This window comes from Anomalospiza imberbis, chromosome 7 (genome assembly GCF_031753505.1).
Source record: "Anomalospiza imberbis isolate Cuckoo-Finch-1a 21T00152 chromosome 7, ASM3175350v1, whole genome shotgun sequence".
Lineage (NCBI taxonomy): Eukaryota > Metazoa > Chordata > Aves > Passeriformes > Viduidae > Anomalospiza > Anomalospiza imberbis.
Window position 1 is genome coordinate 18,907,458 of NC_089687.1, and position 17,933 is coordinate 18,925,390.

Here is a 17,933-nt window from a genome sequence, read left to right on the forward strand (position 1 = left end):
AAGAACCAATCTGTAGGCAAGAACATTGACACTGGAGAAATGATCACTATTTCAGAATGCACATGCTAACTTCTGCAAGAAATGCCTAAGAAGCAGTACTTAGGCCTTAATAAGTAGCACCATGAAGCAGGGCATTAGGAGTGAATTCTCTATAGACAAAATCACTGCAGTGTGCTTATAAAAGTGCTCCAACCAGAAAGTGTCAAAATTTCTCATGAATTAGAGACAAGTGCCTCTTGTCCTTGCTTTAAAAATGCACATTTATTTCCTGTTTAATTTAAAGTATTAATTGATTGAAAAACTACTTTGTGGTGATTACTGTTAAAGAGGGAGAAAATAAAGATTAAAAAGCAAAAAGGGAGATGACATGTAGGAGCTGATTCACAGACAGATCATGTTCAGTGTTTCTTGTTCACTATACTTCCCCTGACAGCAGAAACACTTTGTATACCAACTTTGATTAGCATGAGTAGAAATGCAGCATTAATTCCCAGAGGGATGTTAGACATTCAAGGAGAGCAGATGACTGATCACATAAACAGCAGCAGACAATATATTAATAAATCAGCAGTATTTCCAAGAGTGCCAAGTGACACTTGGCAAGTGACATAGTATCTAACTTCACAATACACATTACTGATGTTTTTGAATTGCCAAAAAGAAGCAATAGTTCACTCATATTAATAGTATTTTCTGCTTTAGTATGTTCCAAGAGTATCTCTACTGTAGCCAACTCACGTCACCTTCTATCTCAAATATGACTCAGCTGTCCAAGACCATTCCCACCTAATCTTGTAATAATACCTTTAATTTTCCTTATCGTCCTTTTGATATTCAAGTTGTACCTGCCTACAATAAATCAGCAATGGAGCTCAAAACATCCTTATACAGAATCCTAGGCTATGTGCACATTTTCTCAGATTATATGAAGGCAATTGGCACTGACTGTACAGAACATCGTAACTGATGGAAAAGCTGCTGCTCCTCATAAAGTCATAAAATGAAATATAAAGCCTTTCCCAGCCAGCTGGAGAACAGGTTCACTCAGGCCATTTATATCAGATAGCACAGGGGTCTAAAATCATGCAAAAATGATTCTTGCTAGCTACCATACAGATGGTGTTCTCCTTCTTTTGGGGTCCAATAGGATAGGGAAAAGTAATACAACTTGAAGTAGGCCTCAAGTGTTCACAAAACAGAGGGGAGAGAAGAGGGAGGATAAAAGTCAAGCCACAGAACAACTGCAAGTTCTTCATCACTCCAATTTTCATTTACAATCTGAGTGCCAGAAAGGGTAGGGACCAAGAAGAAAAGCTGTGGTGTAGAAGTCTTTGATCCTCTTTTCCTACTAGGAATCTAAATTGATAGTCAGAACACTAATGCTGCTAAGTTGGAGGAGCTACAGAGGCATAACATCAGACAGTCAAAATAAATCCACTATGTTTTGACACACTGCATAAATTATGTCCTCTTATGTACTACCACAGAAATAGGATAAAGAAAAACAAGCTAAACCTGAAGCCAAGTCTTTTTTCTCTGGAGTAAAACACAACATTGTCCCACTTGCCATATTCACTAGGGAGATGAGTGAAATCTCCACAGTGACCTAGTACAGCTGTTCACTTGACACTTTTCAGGAAAATTGCTGAACTCAGGTTCAATTCAGGTGCTTGTCACTGTCAGTCTGGAGGCTGCTCCAGAAAATAGCAGTTTCTGAGAGAACTGAAGGTCAGCTAACTGATACTGCCTTAATCAATAAAAAAATTGACCCAGCAAATAAACTGGTAGGTTTCTCTAAAGCCAACCATATGGTTAGCCTGACAACCCCGCCCGTGAATTTGTCAGTAACTCATAAAATATTGCACAGTATTAAGAAAGCTGCTGGAGCTCTGGCAGTAATGTTGAACAGCTCCTTCCCGTACATGCCTGCATTTATTTCCAAATCAGACAGCACAAAATGCATCAAATATACATAAGAGACTGAAAATCTCAGTCCCTCAAGTACATCTGAATCCCTTTATGTTGCTCTAGTCACAGAGACCAGAAACAAACTCAATTTCCCCAGCCAAAAACTTCCCTGTGTTTGCAGAACTCGTACAGAGTCCCTCTGGCAGACACAAAGCTGGCACTTCTACTCCAGCTTCCAGCCTCAGAACAGAAGCACAAGGGGCACTGCTGGATTTCTGTCTTCTCTGTTGGCAGGCTGGTATTTAGAGGACAGCTGAAAGACTTTAGATTATCTCCAAGACTGCTCCAAACCACAGTGAGTTAGCATAAATCTAGTCTGGGAATCAAATAGGACTGCAAAACTCAAATACTCCAATTTTTTTTTTCTCACTCTTGACCCATTACTTACCAGGTATTCTACTTCTTGTGCACTCAATCTCTCTTCCTGTTGCAATTTCCAAGATCTTCCAAGCCCTTTGAATATGAAAATTTGACACTGGCATTAATAAAGTGGTCTTAATTACTGTGAATTCTCAAGTTATCTTAATTCAAAGGAAAAATATTAATAAGGAAAAGAGATTAGGTGCCCCGCTAAATCATCACATTTGAGCTTGAATCTCAAACAAACCAGACAAACTTCGAGAATACTTTCTTTAGCTAGTTTTAATAACCTCTACGTATTTCCTCAGATCTGTCTCTACATACTGAACTGTTCCCTTTCTTTCTGCTGGAACACTGCTTGGCTCACCGAGTGGCAGTTATGTGTAATGATTATGGGATGCACTGCATCCCTCAAATAGATGCTTACCTTTACTTTTAATTCCTTAACAGTTAGACTGCTGTCTAACTTGCAATTTTTCTTGTGTGTGGCTGGCAACACAATATAAGCCTTTTGCACCAAGCTTCTTTTTCCTCAGTGCTCTCAATTTTCCTAAAAAGTTGTTTGTAAAATGCCATACAAATTAGAAGAGACTGAGAAACTTCTGTGGGTGGAGAACATGTTAAAATAATATATTCATCCCTAATTGCAATGTGGGAATAACAACTGTGCTTTGCCATTAGTCATGGATTGGAATCACACCTATCAGGCAGTAACATCATGCACAAATGTTTTTCCCCTCAATATCAGAGGACTGTAGAAATATTCACTGGTTAACTGAGGGGCGGCTGCTCCGCAAGGGGAGGTGAGCTGCAACAAGCCCAGCAGCAAGGCTGGCACCAGCCACTGCACCAGTGGGAACTAGGAAGGGCAGTAGGAGCTCCAGGACAAGGCCAGAGATGATGGCAGGGTCAGGCACAGCCCAAATCACCCCGCACTTCCGCAGTGATTAGGCTGGGTTCCTTTCCAAGAAAACAGAACTGCTCTGAATCTACCCTCGATGATCTAACAGTGGCATTATCTGCTTATGAAACAAGAAATGCATCTCCCCTTCTGCTGACCATAAAATAGAACTTCTTTAGAGAAGAGCTGGCCACTGTAATACATGCTGCCAACATGCACAGAACAAAACACCACTACCACGCTGAGGGCAATGCTACCATTGTACAGAAAATGCAGTTCCTGCAACAGTTGAAAATCCAAGTATGAAGCACAGCAAATCTGGGCTACCACTATCATGTGATTGTGGCTTCCTGTCTCTGGAGTCAGCCTCAACATCCTGTCTTTTTAATAAAAATCCTAAATCTATAAGAGCTACGTTTTTAAAAACCTATGTAGACAGTTATTATCCAGAAAAAAATTAATGGATGTTACACCTAAAGATTTTTAGTTTTTTATGTATTTCTCATATATTTGTAGACTGTTAATACATAGTTATAACTTTTCCTGCCCTCTCCCATAGTTAAAAAAACCCTTAGTATTACATTCTCGAAATTCTGTGTAGGTTTTCAAAGTACTTGTTTGCTAACATGGAAATACAGTTAGAAAGGATAAAGGGCATAAAAGAGACAGTATTTGAAATACCTATGCATGCAGTATTCTGATCTGATATCAAAGAAGAGCAAGAAAAGAAAAAAAACCCTATAAGACATTATTAATTCTATCTAATCATACTGATTCATACTAGACTGACAAATCCATTAGAAATACTTAATAAGGAAAGATAAAATTAGCTTCTTCTATATTTAATTCTATACACACATTTAAGGCTGCCCTAAGTCCTTCATTAAACTTAATGTCATCTTGTAGCCCTTTCCCACTCTTTATTAGAACTTAGAGATCTTACATGTGGAAATCTGTATTAATGATACATTAAGACTGCAGAGTTATAAGAAATAGATCAGAAATACTTATTTCTCACATATACACTCCAATGACCTTGACATGACATTACTTTTTGCTGTGTGATCAACTCTACCTTTACATATGTAATATCCTAAGAATCATACATTTTGAACTTTCTGGATTGCAAAGGAAATCTGAGTCCTTACCAGTGCACTGATAGAGACTTCAGACTCCATTAATTTTTATCTTCTTTAGACCAGAATGAAGGAAATATTGTCAGTTACATTTGAAGAGACAAAATACATGCTTTCTGTTTTTAAAAGACAGTTAAAATACATTCAGACTAAACTCAGGAGAGTCTTTCCTAAAGAAGTAGAGGCTGGAGAAGAACTACTCAGCTTGTTGTCAGCAAAAGTAAAAATGCAGCTACAGCTGGAGAGGAGATTTTAAGCTGAGCATGGAGGTAGATAGGAACATCTGAAAGGTGAAGAGATTACACAAAAACTAAATCGATTGACACACAGTATTTTCCCTAGGCAATGAGTATCATAGGTAAAAGTCTGAATTGCAAGAGGACCACAACCTGTCTGCAGAAAGCATGACTCCTAGAATGCTGACAGGAAAATTCTGCTAGAGGCATTTCTGTAATTTATTGTTTGTTTTGCCTTGGGGGGAAGTGGGGAGCCAAAACAATAAATTGATATTTTATCACTGTACTGAAAATGTATTCAATTTCGTAAACAGGCATATACTTTATACATTCTTTTTTGTGCACAAGAAAGCTAGTGTATGAGAGAAATCATGGAATTTCACAGCAATGACAGCTGCCTGTCTCTTAACTCATTAATTTACTTTCTCTTCTTGGTTCCTATTCTCCATATTTAAAGTACCTCTTGTCCTTTTCACTGTGTTTTTTTTTTTAACCTTCTATTTTCTTTTTTTTTCTTCTCATTGTTAAAGTGTATTGTCTTAAATTATTCATATTTTGCTCTACCAGAAAAGATAATTCAGCATCACTTTCTCATAGAATCATAAAGGTTGGAAAAGATCCTCAAGGTCACAGAAGGAAAGACTAGTCTGAGCTGGAAGAGATGCACAAGGATCATCAAGTCCAACTCTTAAGTGAATGGCCCATACAGGGATTGAACCCACAACCTTGGCATTTTATCACCAGGTCAATACTAAGATCATCAAGTCCAAATTAGTTATCACCAAGTTACTTTGCAATACTTTGCATTTGTATTATATTTTTTACTTTGTATTACTTTGGAACACAAAATAATTTGTTGTATTTTGTTGGCAACCCTAGAGCTAATTACTCTATTGGTGAAGTAGGGAGAATTAATTCTGACCAGCACAGAGAATGTTTTCTTCTCTCCCATCTGAAGATGCAATCGGTTCTATGTGTATAAATAGATAATTCATATTTCCATAGGAAAACACCAACATAATTTCTAAAGTCAGAAGGTTTTTAAGTATTAACTACAAGCATATACAAGGTGAACTTTGTCCTTTTTTTGAGTTCTTCATAAAGCAAGGACGCGATCTAAAAACTTTCATGACCGACGAGTTTTTCCATTATGTAATACTAGATATGGTGTAGGGTTCAAGTTTATTATCCACATGAGATCCATAACCTATGAATACAGTACTGTTAAAAAATGTCATTCCTCTCATAAAGTATATACTTTCCAGCTGGGTGCAAGTTAAAATAGTTTGATATTTATGTTCTTGTGAAACTAAAGTGCAGATGGACGTAAAATTTGTCATGGAGCCCAGAAAAAAAGACATCTCCAGGGTATTTTTTTTTCTACTACAGCAGCCACATACAACTCAATGTGTGCTCCAGAGTATTTAGTTCTTCTAAAAACAGTGTCAGCAAAATTTCTGGGTCTCTTTCATTAATATTTTAAAAATGTTAATCAGGCTGAAACATGAATGTTCTTTAGCAAGAAGGCTGCACCTCATCACTGAAGGTTTAGCAAGAGGAAAGCAGCACAGAGTTGCAGCTAAGTAGATTCCAGCAACACTTTTATTGCACACATAACTGGATCAACATTTTACTAATAGAGTTAAATTTCAAGCATTCAAGAAGCCTCAAAGTCCTGACATTCTGGAGTGTCACACAGAATACATATATATTGCTGACATTGCAAGCAATTTGCTCATGGTGCAGCTCAAAGACACTCAGAAATCTGTATTACAATATTGTTGCCTGAAGGGCGTCTCTCACTTTCAACAACTCCAGAAGCTATATCAGAGAATCTGTCTGATTTAGAAAAAACAATCTTATAAAGTTTTACTTTTAAAAGCATCCATTACAGCTCACATGTTTAATATAAACCTGCAAGTAAGAACATCAACAAGTCCAGCAAAATAACACACCAGTGGTGGGTGTATGCACAGAGTATGCCACCTAACATGCACAACACTACAGACCATACCACTGTATCTCTATCACTGCACAGCAGTTACTAATTTCAGTAACAGCAGCCTTTTTGAAAAACGTTGTTTGGCACACAATCCTGTGACACCTACTTCTTGACTAAATGCTCCAATCTTCATCACTGTCTTTTCCCTTTAGGCATATTAAAGTCAAATTTTGCATTTATGTTATGTTGTCTCTCTCCCTCTAAATTATCTAAATATAGGAGTTTAAATTGAGATTATTTTTCTCAAAAAGACTGCACACATAACCAGCTTTCAGTTTCTTCTTTTACATAGGAATTTCCTAATGTGTCAAAAAGGAAGAAAAACATTACCTATCCATTGATAAAACGGGAAACAGACACCCTAGGCAGGGTTTTTTCCTGTTTGTGCACCTCTCTCATATGAAGCCAACGAGAATTTTTTAGCAGCCACATGCTAATGACATGTTTACTTTATGAACACTAAGTTAAATCACAATGCCTGTAAAAGACTGGTCCCCAGGTTACACGTTGTTGGTCTCATTTTATGGCTTCATTTTTTTTACAAAAGCAGCAGCAAATCAGAGAAACTCCGAGGAGGCTCACAGCAGTTTTACACCAGGCTCTTCACAAACATTAGAGACACAGTCTCCAGGGCAGGGAGCCCACCAAAGAACACTTTGCTCCTAGAGGATCTGGGCACACACTCTGAGTGACCTAACTGCTGTCAAGCCTTGCAAAGTACTTATTCATATAGATATAAATGCTTCTGATTACAGTTCTACTGAACTAATTTTAAACCACTTAAACACTCTGCATTTAAAAGCACAGAACTTCTGGGCTGACAACAGTCCCAACTTCCCAGTAGCTCTGCAGATGTGGCTATTTTGGGAGTCACTGGTGACAGCATGGCTTTAGCATGAGGTGCTGGGACATGTACAGATGGGAGGGGATGAGGAGCCTTCTCACAATGCAGGATGTGTCATTTATATCACAGCCCTTAGCCAAATACCGAATCACTCTCCATCCCAGTCTGGCTGGATAACGTACATTAAAAACAAACAATCCTTACAGAAAAAGGTTCTGGTTTCCCATGTGGGGAATGACATAGTCAGAAGTGTCAGCCTCCCTGTATGCTGGGATAGGGGTTCCCCCCCTGATGTGCTGCTGCCTTTGTGGGTGGGGGTGGTCCGTCGTGCCCCTTGCCACCAGAACAGATGCAGGCTGTAATCTGCACAAATCAGCAGCACTGCCACAAAAAGACAGCCTCATATGTGTGAGTAGGGGAAGGGCCTTTCACATCTAATAACCTCTGGGTAAGCTGTTTTTTTCACTTGAAAAAGCTGCACATCCTTGATTGTTGGTAGAGACTATGCCCTTGTGCTGGTTTCAGATGGGGTAGAGTTAATTTTCATCGCAGTGGCTGGTAGGGAGATGTATTTGGATTTGTGCTGAACACGGGGTTGATAATCTAGAGATGTTTTGTTATTGCTGAGCAGGGCTTACACAGAGACAAGGCCTTCTCTGCTTTGCATGAGGCCATGCTGGAGAGGAACTTGAGGGTTTCCTGGGAGGCTGGGAGGGGACACAGCCAGGACAGCTGCCCCCAGCTGACCACAGGCATATCCCACACCACATGGTGCCATGCTCCATGGCATACAAACCTGGGGGAAGAAGGGGGAAGGGGAGATGTTTGGAGTGACAGTGTTTGTCTCCCCAAGTCACCGTTACGTGTGGTGCAGCCCTGGCTGTCCTGGAGATGGCTGAGCACCAGCCTGGCCATGGGAACTGGTGGATGGATGCCTTGTTTGGCTTTGCTTGTGTGCACAGCTTTTATTTTACACATTAAACTGTCTGTACCTCAACCCCTGAGTTCTGTATCTTTTACCATTCAGTTCTCCCTCTGATCCTGCTGGTGGGGCAGTGAGCAAGTGCCTGTCTGGGGCTTGGCTGCTGGCAGGGGTTAAAGCACAACAGCCCCTAATAGGACAAATGGTTGTCACACAAATACAGGACTAGAAATACGTGATAAAAATGACCAAATTTACCTGAAAGTATTAAATCACAATGTCTTAGATCTGTTTCACTTTTAAAAGCTTTACTGTATTATGCAAGCCAGACTATTATTTTTAAAATCTTACGATAAATGCTCTGGTGTATTCTCCCTGCCACAATCCTCAGATAGCTGCTTACCCCAGCCTGTAAACAACTTGAGCTGAAAGGAAAGCCATACTGTCAGAATTATTACTTTTTCCTTATTTAGTATTCTCCCTATTAGTCTCCTTGTTGAAAAATCGCTCTCAACTTAAGCCTTATTAGAGAAAACAAGGAAATCTGTAATAGGTTTGTGTGAATCCAAACATTTTGTTTGTCCAATTAAAGAAAGAGGAAGTGCAGCAATAGATAAATAAAATAGGCACTGTGGTGGGGACTGCCTGCCACAGCTGACAAGGATTAGGAGACACACTCAAATCACGGCTGCTTCAGAACAGCACTCCTGCCAATCTACACTCCAACCTGGTTTGGGAAGGCAAGGAAGAGCAAGAAGGGAAGCCCTGATGTGTGCTAAAAATCCCAATCCTGATATCAAACTCTTCTTGGATTATTTTTAAGGCTTCATTTTAATACCAAAAGTAATGGTAATGTCGGAAATTATGTCTCCATGTGGATATTCTCAGTTCAGTCAGAGAGAAAAAGAGAAAGATTTCTGCCAGGCTAAGCCTGGGAAAAGGTCTGAGAGGAATGTAAACAATCTATTATCTTGCTTTCCATTCATATTGTTTATAGATGTGTTCTACCACACTGACCTAAGTCCAGTGTACCAATCAGGTGAAATGTTTTTACTTTAAGACCAATGGAATTAATGTTCACGATGTTCTCTATAAAAGAGAGACGTACTTTTGAAGAAACACTCATTTGCCTTCTGAAATCGTATGAGTCGTTTCTCCTGTCCCTGGCTCAACAGCATCATCCCCATGCACTCTAAATAACAGCCCTCACATTTTAAAAGAATTCTGAATCCCAGCAGGACCACTGGCTCCAGTGGAGCCACATTAACACACTGCAGAAAACTCATCACATTCTTGTAAAAATCCTTTTTCCTCCAATACAGAAGGAAAGTTGAAAGCAGAAATACCACGGACTGGCATTAAAAATGACAAAGAAGAGATTGTGAGGCCCTACAAATGAGTTCATTCATCCAATGAATTTTATCTCAAGCCTATACAGTCATCACATCGAGTCTGTGAGGTGGGAGGTCTTACAGAAAATTAATGAGACTGTGGATATTATTTCCTGCTAGAGTATAACTAAATGCTGCTAAAAGGTTAAGCTCAGTATTCTCTCTACCTCCAGTTCTCAAAGAAATATTCATTCTGTGTAAGCAGAGACCTGAGAGCACTTTCATGTCTTCTGTGGCAGGCCCTGAACACATGTAATGCCCAAGGACTATCTCTAGTTGGCACTGTCCTTTGCTTCTAAGGAGGCTTTTCTGTAAGAGCTCACAGAGCACATCCTCCTTCTCCCTTCCTAGCTCCTTAAATATCTTGTGGTTATACAGAATTAGTATTTCTATGGTGAGCTAATCAAAATCAATTAGCCATAACTTTGATTAGTAATCACAAAATAATTTGCCTTCTTAAGAAGTCATTGTCCCTATAAATTAAATTACAAAAAATTATAAATTAGAAATAGAAATTAAAATTATGAATTAGATTACAAAAATTATGATTGCCTTTCTTGACAGTAAGGACATATCAGGCTTGAGAGGAGTATAAGCAGCTTCTGAAGTTGTAAATTAATCTCATTCAGAAAAAACATTGTACATCATTGCATATACTGGAAAATGGGTCCTCTGTTAGAACATCACCAGCATACAAATATACTGTGACTTATGATGAAATCATTCAATGAGGAAGAAAGTGAAAGGAGGCAAATTATCTCAGAGGCAGGTAAGTGAATTCAGTGGCATTACAGTCCAAATATGTTTACAGAAGTTTAATGGAAAGACCTAGTGAACAAATACGCTCCCCACCATGACTGTCTAGAAGGTGCACAAACCCTGTCCCTTCCACTGAGATAGTTTCAGTAATGAAGCAAATTAAAATAGATGCCTTTATGCCTAAGGAAACATTCCTCTCTATGGGCAGGGTGGTGGGATTGCTTTGGTTCTGTCTTTAATATTGTCAAAACTGAAACCAAGGCTACGCTTGTGTTGACTGATCCCAGCATACCAGACTGTAACACACTGAAGCTCCCATGTGCTGAACTACAGGAAGAATAAATACAAAATGCATTTACTTCCAGGAGATACTCACATGTTCATAATAATAATAATTTGATGCAACAATAATAAATATTCATTTATTCAAAAGAGTTATAACTGCTCCTCTGAAACCTTTTCCCTTATGAAGGCACATGGCAATACTTATTAAAATAACTGAAATAATGTAAACAATAAATATTAGTAACACTGTCTTTCATGTGGAAAATCCTTCTCATGAGAGTCTCAGAAAGATGGGTGAGATAACTACAGTATACTTGTTTCAAGATCCCTCAGTATGGAACTCCCTTCTAACTTCCAGCTTAGATGCAGCAGTATTACGAATAAAATCCACCGTACTGAAAACAACGTCATACATCATTTCACCAGCCATTTCTGAGAGACATTAAATGAAAAAATTAAGGCATCCTAAATATTTTTCTCTATAATGGAGGGTGAGTGATTAAGCACAGTGAGCTCTGGTTTCTACAGTTTGAGGGGTGACCATCCACTGTCAGCAGCTGTGCTTCAAATGGATGCCACTGTCTCTTGCAATCACATAAGAGTTATTTTCAATGAATTATACTAATGGAATTATTATTAACATAGTCATAACACATTCTTCCCAACAAGAAAACCAGTTGCAATTTTTCCATTTGAAAATAACTGACCAATTAAAGAGTTATCCAATTTGAGTGAATCATACCACAATCCTAGGAATTTCAGCCAGATATGTAACACATGTTGGCAAGGCTTGCTCTGCTCACAAGTTGACAAAATGATACTGCTTTGCTGCTGATTCTTATATTCCTGCCGAGATGAAGCTGTAACAGTCACGTGTGGCTGCAATTCAGGGCTCCCAGAACACTGCCTACAGTGATGAGGTTATAAACTCCCTACTTCCATTTGTCTGGCTCTATCTGTGCAGGAAAACTTCTCCCAGAATCCTACTTTGAAATAATCATCTAACTCAGAACTCCTTATTTAAAGTCAAGTATAAGGGATTTTTTGTTAAAACTCAACATTAAGACTTTTTTATGGTGCACCCTCCTCCTGCAATATATTCCCAAGGACATTTATTAACTGTCAGCCATATACAAATGTAGAACAGATGGTACCCTAAAGTAGACAGGTAATGTGCATCTCTGGGTCACCTTTTATCATAACCATGAGGAACAAGTCGCTGTAATTCAGGTTATGTCATTATAGATTTCTTTTCCTGGTTCTCTATAGAAGCAAAGAGATCTATGTAGGATTTCTCTCCACTTTCACTTTTGCTAAGAACAGGTTAACGTAGAAAGACACTTTCAGAGGACTGAAATGTACATAAAATAGCCTCACAGTGACTGTCCTTGAAGACTTATCAGGAATGACAGAGAGCTGATATTAATCAAGAAAATTCTTATTTTAAAACATAATCCTACTGTTAAAAATGTAAGAGATTAAATAGATTTTCTTAAGCAAAAGCTAAATGCAATAAATTGCTTAACTTCCTCTGTAGTTCCAGTCAGACTGTTTTAAAAGTACAGGAGCATTCTATCAGTTCACAAGGACAGACCTGGGGGACTGCATGGAAATTCTGGAGATGTAGCAGTGAGATGGATGATCCTCAGAACAGGGATTTCACGCTCAGCAATATTTGCCATGAGCTTTCTGAACTTTCAGTTAAAAACACACCATGAAACAAGAGGCCTAATTCCCTGTTGCCTTGTAGTCATTTAGCCATGATCAAACTTGAGACAGAGAAAAAACCTGCACAGTGATTTGGCAATTCCGTGTACTAACGACAAAGAAGTAAATATAACTGGCAAGGGCAGGATAGAGGAGATTCTGCACACAGATTTTTACCCAGCTCTCATTAGACACTAGACTGAAGCATGAGTCACATATAATCAACTTGTAGCATAATAAGGGTTATTCCTATATAAGTTTTGTCACTATTTCAAAGGTATGGGGGAAAACTGAAAGAGTTTTAAAATAAATTTGTTATTTTTCACATTCTACGGTCTTGTGTTTTTAAGTAAGATTTCTTATCATTTTTATGAATTACAAAAAAATATGGTATAAGAGTGGAACAAGAGGGTACCTTAGTGTATTGTACTCTTTACTTTGAAGAGTCCTTTAAACTTCTATTGGACAAGGAGCCTTAGCCTGAAAGTCAAAAAAGTTTCAATTACACTAAAGAAAGAAAAACAAGTGTAAAACAAAGAAAATCAAGCATGGCATACCAGAGCTGACTGAACACTTATTCCTTCTCAGCTGGCTATGCAAGAAAACCTCAAGTTAGCCAAGTAACTGACAGTAACAATGAAAGACAGGTGCTGCCTATGTGTGGGTATTTTTATTATCTACAGCATAGTACCCCCAAAAATATGTCCCTAATGACACCAAGTCATTTGGGGAGAGGTTGCAGAACATGCTGTGTCCCTGTCTTCCTGACTGCAGTCCTTGGAAAAGGAGTTCTGAAGGCAAGGTTTGCTGTGCTGAGGAGCACATGCCTGCTCACCAGGTCAGCAGCCCAGAAAACCCAGGATTCAGCTGTTTCTCCACAGTGCTGAGGTGAGTAAATGCCAAAAGGCAGCATCTGTTGACCAGTCTTCACCTGCTAAAATGCAATTGTGACAGATGTGGACTGGGACTGGAGAAAAAAGACAGAAAAACAGCCCTGGAATATAGCAGATGAAAACAGAGTGAAAGGGAGCGGAAGATCTTCGAATGTTTTTCCTATATGACTTATACTCTGTACTTTTGGTCCACAATGAAACTGTTTAAAAGCAATTCTGTTTATTATTAAGAAATGGAACGTAGTATCTTTAGATGGTCTGAATTACATGAATTGACATAGTACTTTATTATCCATTTGACTTACGACTTACCAATTGTAATTTTTCTCCAAACCCTTCCTAGGTACTTAAAAACCAACAATTTTTTACTGGAAGGTGCTTTGTTTCCTGCCAATGAGCACTGAAACTAAAGCTGTTGCCTGCAGCCTTTGCCAGTGCTAAGCAGTGTAAGGTGAGCACACACAGCACAGCCAGAGGCACGGCAGAAAGCATACCTTACCTCCATGCCTCACTAAATAATACATTGGCAACGCAAGCACGCAAGAGATTTGGTGTCTCATAACTACTATCAGACGTGTGTCCGTCAAGCCTCATGTTCGTTAGACAAATGAGACCAATGAATTAGAGAATGTTCAAAATTGTCTTTCTTTAAATCATCTCAAAATGAGTGCAGCACAGCCACAACTGGAAAACTTGACTGAGAAGAACACAGTGGTAAGAAACTCACTGCAAATATGCAATTTGTGCTTTTATTTTTGGTTTTGTTTTGTTTTCTTTTGCTTTCAAAAATAGCACGTCTAGTGGGGGGCCTGATACTGCTTATGTAATAAATGAGGATGATGGGATAAAAAGAAAAATAATAAGCATATTTTTCCTCAATCCCATTAATATGAATTATGCACTTTCTAGTCCTCTCTTATTAGATGATAAAATGTGTTGATTTTGCTGGTAAGGTATGAGAAATTATTGTCTCAGCATGATTTGCCTTAAAATACTGGAACCTTGTTACACTAGCTAGAACAGCACCTGTGATAAAGTTGAAACAACATTTAAAGTTTTATTATTTACCTATGCATATTTGTATCAGGATAAAGGTTGGCATGTTAAATGATAGTCCCAAATAATGTATTTTCTCAAAATATGACTAGGAATTTAGAAGTGCTTTACATTTTATAATAATGAAGAACTGTTTCAACTCTTCATAAACTTGTCTGAGTTGCTTTTGTTAAGAAGTGTCTGAAATGTAAATGAAGAAATGTTACAGATACTGGAGGCTCTGCTTACCTGCAGAAGAAACTGCAAGCTTTTCAAGCAACGGTGTCAGAAATGTGCCCATGAATGCTATACAGTCCTCATTTGCAATGTGCTGGTTTTTCATAATTTATCCCAAGATGTCCTATGGAGCCTCATGCCAGGGATTCCCAAGAGTTCAGATTAATTGGAATCAGAGTGAAACAGAAAGGGAGGTCTCAGACACAAGAACTGGATGAAGTAGTATGGCAGATCATGAAAAGGACTTGTCACATCCTGTCCTCAAAAGATGTTTGGGGTTTTTGGTATGAGGGTCTTTTTTGTGTCGTTGTTTGTTTTGTTAGGGTTTTTTGTTGGTTTTTTGGGTTTTTTTTCAATTGAGAAGGAAATTCAGCTCAATATGCAGTGTCAATTGCCAATTATTTGACAACAAACTGTTTTCTAAAGTTAGTAGAGGACTTACCAGTACAATATGCATGATGGCATCATCCCATGGGGATACAAGGAACATTATTCACAAATAGTTCTACAAGTAAACTGTATCAGTTTCTCCTTTGCTAGTGAACAAATGGAAGAATTTACATTTAAGAAGCATTTTAGATAGCAAGAATATGATAAAGATACAGGTAGCCATTTTGCCAAAGGAAAGCAGAGCAGAACTTAGTTTTCCTCAACAGCTTTCCTTGAATGCAAATGTTCATCTACTAATGGACTACACAGTCTGTGAACAGTAGAGGAGGGCATGTCTCATTGACAGTGCAAGAAAAACAATACCAATTCAATATCCTACTGTCAAGACAGATTCATCAACAACTTCTGATTTAAAAAAATCCTGACATTTACCAGATCCCTGAAATTCATGAGCCCACAAAATCAACAGGCCTTCCTATTGCTCTTTGTTCAAGAAAAGTATATATTTATCAGGTTTATAACATTAAATAAAATTACTGTAGGTGCCTTATTAAATTAGTAGGAGAGAGATACAAAAGAGCCCAGAGCAAAAACACACACAAAAAAAGAAAACCTACAATTTGACTGCAGTGTTTGAATGCTGTACCATCACTGGCCTCATAAAACAAACCCATTAATGCAACAGGTTTGTAGGTAGCATTCACAAAGACCTACTTGTGAAGGTTATATAGCATTTTAGGTACTTTCTTTACAAAAATTCCATCATCCATTTCTGCCAGAATGACTGCTCACTAATTTTTTCATACGGTAATCTTCACTTTTCCACTTTTTGCCACAGAAGCACACTTGAGTCTCCAAACCAAGGAAAATGAGAGGACAATGCTCCCTGCAAACTTTTAATCTGACTGAAACCTTTATCCTATCACATTAACAATAAATACGTTGCTCATTTTTATGGGCACGCTCTAACCTCTTGTGAGCAGGTGTGACAGGACTGAAAACACGACTATAACAGACTCTAAGTTCTGCCTTGCCACCAGTCCCATTCATGGTGGGCTCCTAGTATGCATCTCCTGGGAAGAGGAACGTCACAGACCCACAGATCCAAATTTGCTTGCATTTCAGCTAATTGGATAATGTAATAAGTCTATTGTCACTATGAGATAGTAAATCAAGATATGTTTGGGGGAGAAATAAATAGGCCAGAGGACAAATATAGACAGCTGAGAGCCAAAAATAGCAGACACAAAAGAAAAAGCTCTGATACTGGATAAAAGAAGTATCTGTTCTCCCTGTCACTTAAATAAGATAATTTTACAGATGGACAGTAAAAGTTAAAAAACTACAACCAGCAGAACCAGTATGAAATTATAACAATGACTTGGGTCAAAGTCAAAATCTGGTTTTTTCTCATTTATTTTATTCCTACATTTTCAGAAAGGCACTACATTTCAGTAGTGCCTAAAGATGCTAAAAAGCTCAGGTAACAATGAAAATAAATTACAATCCCAGATATCAAATATTCCTCAAATATGTTACTTCACATAAATTATTGTTAGTATTTTACAGTGGTTGAATCTACTATGAACAAGTAGGGAAAGAAATCAGAAGATCAGAGACACCAGTAATAAAAATTGTGAAAACTTCAAATGACCTCTAAAGCACACCCAAACCTGGTTTGGGCTTTTTGTTTTGTTCTCCCCTCCTTTCCCAAGTTTCAAACGTACATTTTCACTAAAATACATATTTAGAAAATGGCTGAAAGTCAAGTTTGGGCCTACATTCAAATTTATTCTGGACACAAATGCAGATATTACAATGAAATCTCTTTTGGGGTGGGAATCCAATTTTATAAATTAGTGAATTTCCACAGAATTTCCCTTCATCCAAAGCATGCACTTGCACAAGGCAGATACTCATTTTATCCACTATCAGCCACGGGTACCACACCAGACAAGAGTAAAAGAAGTTACCACAATTGTTAACAGTATTTTGAGATCTGCGAGGGAGAGGTAGGTGCACTCCAGACTATTTTTGAAAGAAGCATAACACATTCTCTGAAAATTACTGAAACCAACAAAAGGACCCACCAGCAATGAAGCAAAATACAGGAGAACGTTGGTATTGCATAAGCACTCTCAAGCAAATTAGGAAAACCCTTCTCCACAGCCTGAAGTCAATCCTTAGATGCAGCATAAATCAGGAGTATTCCTAACCTACAGCTGTGAGTTAGGATGAACATTCTTGCAACTGGGGAATTTAACAGCTGTTCTTCAGTTTGGGCCAGAAGCCAGACCCATTTAGGATCTTCACTGGAAGAAATACACATGGTAGGGGAAGGAAGGATGTCATTCTTGCTTGCAGGAAGGGTTTGGGAGACAGCTGGTATCAGTTAAGGAAAACTAGCAGGATGTTAACCATATTCACACTGTATTTCTGACAAAAAACTAAAGGAGAAACAAGTCTTGGGCCAACTTCTGCTTATACAGAAGATGTAAACTGTGAGTGAAGAAACTTCTTTCCATATTGTTCAAGAAAAGTGGACCTTGAAGTCTCCTTCTAAAATTACTCTTGGAATACATCTAATACCCAGCACTCCTCATGTATTTTTAACTCCTAAGTAAAATATTACAGACCACATTAATTCTGGTTAAAAAATTACTTAAAAACCCTGAAGTCCAACTCCCAACAATGCAGATTAAATTAAACTCTTTCAAACATAAGCAATTAAAGGACTGTTACACACATACAAGAATTCCTTTCTAAGAGAAAGGGACTCATGAATTAAGATTTCAGTTACTAGTTGGGCTGCAGTTCTTGTTAACATTTCTTTCTCATTACTATTTTAAATTCACATTTTTTTACTT